The sequence below is a fragment of the Octopus sinensis genome, linkage group LG2 (genome assembly GCF_006345805.1).
Source record: "Octopus sinensis linkage group LG2, ASM634580v1, whole genome shotgun sequence".
In the NCBI taxonomy this organism is placed as follows: domain Eukaryota; kingdom Metazoa; phylum Mollusca; class Cephalopoda; order Octopoda; family Octopodidae; genus Octopus; species Octopus sinensis.
The window spans coordinates 145,477,933-145,482,559 of NC_042998.1; positions in this window are offsets into that span (position 1 = coordinate 145,477,933).

The window sequence follows — 4,627 nt, forward strand, 5'->3', positions numbered from 1 at the left end:
CTGACTTAGCCCATCCCATGAAATGCCGGCCTTGAATTGAAATTTGAAATCAATAAATTTCGTTAATATGCAAATGGCTCAGGCATGACTGTGTAGCTAAGAAGCATTAATATATGTTTAATATATAATTAGGAAAATATGTTTTTACTAAATGATAAAAGAGTTTATCTTCTTTATTGATTATACAGAGGCATAACAACAACAACAACAACAATAATAATATTAATAATAATAATAATAATAATAATAATAATAATAATAATAATAATAATAATAATAATAATAATAATCCTTTCTACTATAGGCACAAGGCCAGGATTTTGCGTAATTTATCAACTCCGAAAGGAAGAAAGGCAAAGTCGACCTCGTCGGAATATTAACTCAGAGCGTCGCGGCAGACGAAATACAGCTAAACATTTCGGCCGGCGTGCTAAAGATTCTGCCAGATCACAACCTTAATAATAATAATAATAATAATAATAATAATAATAATAATAATAATAATAATAATAATAATAAGCCTTTCTGCTATAGACACCGGGTCTAAAATCGGGGGAGGGAAGTAGTCGATTACATCGACCTCAGTGTTTCAACCTCGAAAAAATGGAAGGCAAAGTTGACCTTGGCGGAATTTGAACTCAGAACGTAGCGGCAGATGAAATACCGCCAGACACTTCGCCCGGCGTGCTAACGATTCTGCCAGCTCACCACCTTAATAATAATAATAATGATAATAATAATAATAATAATAATAATAATAATAATAATAATAATAATAATAATAATAATAATAATAATAATAATAATAGTTATTGTTATTATTATTATATTATTATTATTATTATTATTATTATTATTATTATTATTATTATTATTATTGTTTTAAAATTTTGCCACAAGGGCAGCAATTATGCAGGAAGGGATGTGTCGATTACATCGATCCCAGTGTTCTACTAGTACTTATTTTATCGACCCTGAAAGGATGAAAGGCAACGTCGACCACTTAAAAAGTATATAAAAAAAGACTCCGAATACCAGAACCCATGAGTAAACGCTACAAGATATCTTCCCGATTCTTTAACAATCCTTCCAATGACTCGTTCCCGACTGGTTTTTTCACCGGTCCCAAAAGGGTTGAAAGACAAAATTAACTTTGATGGCATCTGAACAAGATTCAGAGCATAACAAATTGGAGTAGATACCGCAAGGTGTTCTGTTTCAGTTTTTGCCAATTCTTCATCGCAACCGCTTTGATAAAAGGCTTCAGAAGTAAAAAAAAAAAGTGTGAGTTTGAACAGCAAAGAAATCTCATAACCAAAATTCTTTATTGCATTACATACAGATATTAGTATCAATTTTTGGCGTAATGCCAGCAAATTCAGGGAAAGCTTAGATGGCTACATCGACCCCACTGCTCGACTGGCACTTATTTTATCGGCTCCGAAAGGCGAAAGGAAGAGTCAGCCTCGGGGAAATTTGAACTTAGAACGTAAAGACTGACGAAATACCACTCAGCATTTTCCCTGTTATGCTAACGATTCCACCAGCTAGCTTCCTCGTTATATATGAATATTCTTTTCTACGCTAGGCACAAGGCCCGAATTTTTGGGGAGGGGCCAGTCGATAAGATCAGCCCCAGTACGCAAGGATGAAAGGCAAAGTCGACCTCGACGGAATTTGAACTCAGAACGTAAAGACAGACGAAATACCTATTTCTTTACTACCCACAAGGGGCTAAACACAGAGGGGACAAACAAGGACAGACAAACGGATTAAGCCGATTACATCGACCCCAGTGCGTAACTGGTACTTAATTTATCGACCCCGATTGATGAAATGCAAAGTCGACCTCGGCGGAATTTGAACTCAGAACTCAGAACGTAGCGGCAGACGAAATACCGCAAAGCATTTCGCCCAGCGTGTTAACATTTCTGCCACCTCGTCGCCTTGTTATATACAAATAGTAAAAGAACGATAAACTCAAAGCTGCTGTATTTACCTCCTCCCGTAAATATCTATTATGTTCTATATACGGCAAGAATTCGACTTGTAGTTGGAGTTCAATGCCAATATTTCTAAATATATCATTCGATATACATTTATATTAGAGAAACATGGAGTGCTCTGTGATAATATAATAATATAAGGATATACATTAAACTAGGTATGGAAATACAAGTACTATTATGAAAATGAATATTTTCAATTTGTTGTCCAGTACTTAAGAATTTCAGATAGCCGGATATCTGCTTGATTTATTTATATGTATTTATTCATAATATCCTTTTATTGTTACTCTGTATATTAACACACACACATACACAACGTAGACGTATGTATGTGCAGGTTAGTGGATAGGTATATAAATAAATAGATAGATAGATAGATAGATAGATAGATAGATAGATAGATAGATAGATAGATAGATAGATAGATAAAACTCATTCCGATAATTAGAGTAAGATTATGAGCCTAAAATGAGATAAAGAAATGATTAATACAAGCAGTTAGGCAAGTGAAAGGATGAGACTGTAAAAGTTTAGAAATGTTAAGCTAAAAACAACAATGAAAGAAGTGTATAATGATGATAAGTATGTCAATGCAAGACACAGAGGAGAGGCTAACGTTTCGGGTTAAATTGTTTATCAAAGAAAAGAAAAAGAATTGAGTGAAGAAGAAAATATACGATACCGAATTGAAACGTCTGTTTACATAAACGGGTTTAAGGTACACACACACCTGCATTCACACCGGCGCACTCTTGCACACGCAAACACAGAGCACATAGACAAATGCTAAAAAATATTACTTTAAATGTTATTTAAAGTAGTAACATTTAAGAAAATCAACTGAGCCTTAATTTTCTGATTCTGTATTCGTTTCCTTTTTTTCCTGCATCTGTTACTTTTACTATTGATCTTCTATATAAATGAAGCTGTATCTTTTAATTTGCTGTTTTTCTTTACACGAACCGAGAAGATACCTTGCGGAACAGTCGTTATTTTAATGAGTTATATCTAATTATCACCCGAAGGGACATATCTGCACCGACGGATGCTCCTGAACCGGTAGCTACGTTTCCCACCCGTGAGGGATCAACGCTAGATGGGTAGAAACAATTGTAGTGATGAATAAATATCTCGTATCTTCCATCTTCCATCTCATTAACCAAATGCATATATACGTATATATATATTATATATATTATTATATATATCTATATATATATATATATATATATATCTATATATAATATATATATATATATTATATATAATATATATATATATATATATATATATAATATATATATATATTATATATATATTATATATATATATATATATATATAATATATATATATAGATATATATATATATATATATATATATATATATTAATATATATATACATATATATGAAGGCGCATGGCTCAGTGGTTAGAGCGTCGAGCTTACGATCGTGAGGTCGTGAGCTCGAATCCCGGACCGGGCTGGGTGTTGTGTTCTTGAGCAAGACACTTTATTTCACGTTGCTCCAGTTCACTCAGCTGTAGAAATGAGTTGCAACGTCACTGGTGCCAAGCTGTATCGACCTTTGTCTTTCCGTTGGATAACACTGGTGGCGTGGAGAGGGGAGGCTGGTATGCATGGGCGACTGCTGGTCTTCCATAAACAACCGTGCCCGGACTTGTGTCTAGGAGGGTAACTTTCTAGGTGCAATCCCATGGTCATTCATGACCGAAGGGGTCTTTACGTTATATATATTTATATATATATATATATATATATATATATATATATATATATATATATTATATAGTGTGGTGTGTGTGGTTGTGTGCGTGTGTTGCGTGTGTGGTGTGTGTTTGTGTGCGTGTGTGTATTTATATGTACGTATATCTCTTTATTATACTAAACTTTTAATACTTTTTGATAGTTAATTTTTAAAAAAAAAAATAAGTAAATAAATAAATAAAAAAATAATTATATATATATATATATATATATATATATATATATATTTAAATTTATAAGTTTAAATTATTAATTTAAATAATTTTTAAAATCTTAACTTTAATTTAAATATTTTAATTTGTAATTTGTAATTTTATATTTTTTATATATTTATTAATTAATTTATTTCTATGTATTGGCTTATGGTTTTCACTGTTTGATTTGCCTAATAGTGGTTTTATTTCTAATTTAATATATTATATATATACATATATATTTACACACACGCGCACATACATATGTGCACACATATGTACATGTGTATATATGTATATATATATGTGTGTTTTTTGTGTATGTATATATATATATATGTTTATATGTAAGTATATATATATATATATATATATATATATATATATATATATATATATATATAAGTAGGTACATATGCATAAAATACCCGATCTAATAATATGCGTTACCTTTAAGATATGTGTCGTAAATCGCTCCGTAATACACCCAAATCAATTGCAGTATTACTAATATTTGTTTGTTATATAAGATGTTTTAAAACCAAACTCAAAGATGACTATCGCAGGATTTGAAATTAAAACATAGACAATGAAAACGAAACTCAAGTAATTAGTCTAGTACTCTACTCTTTCTGC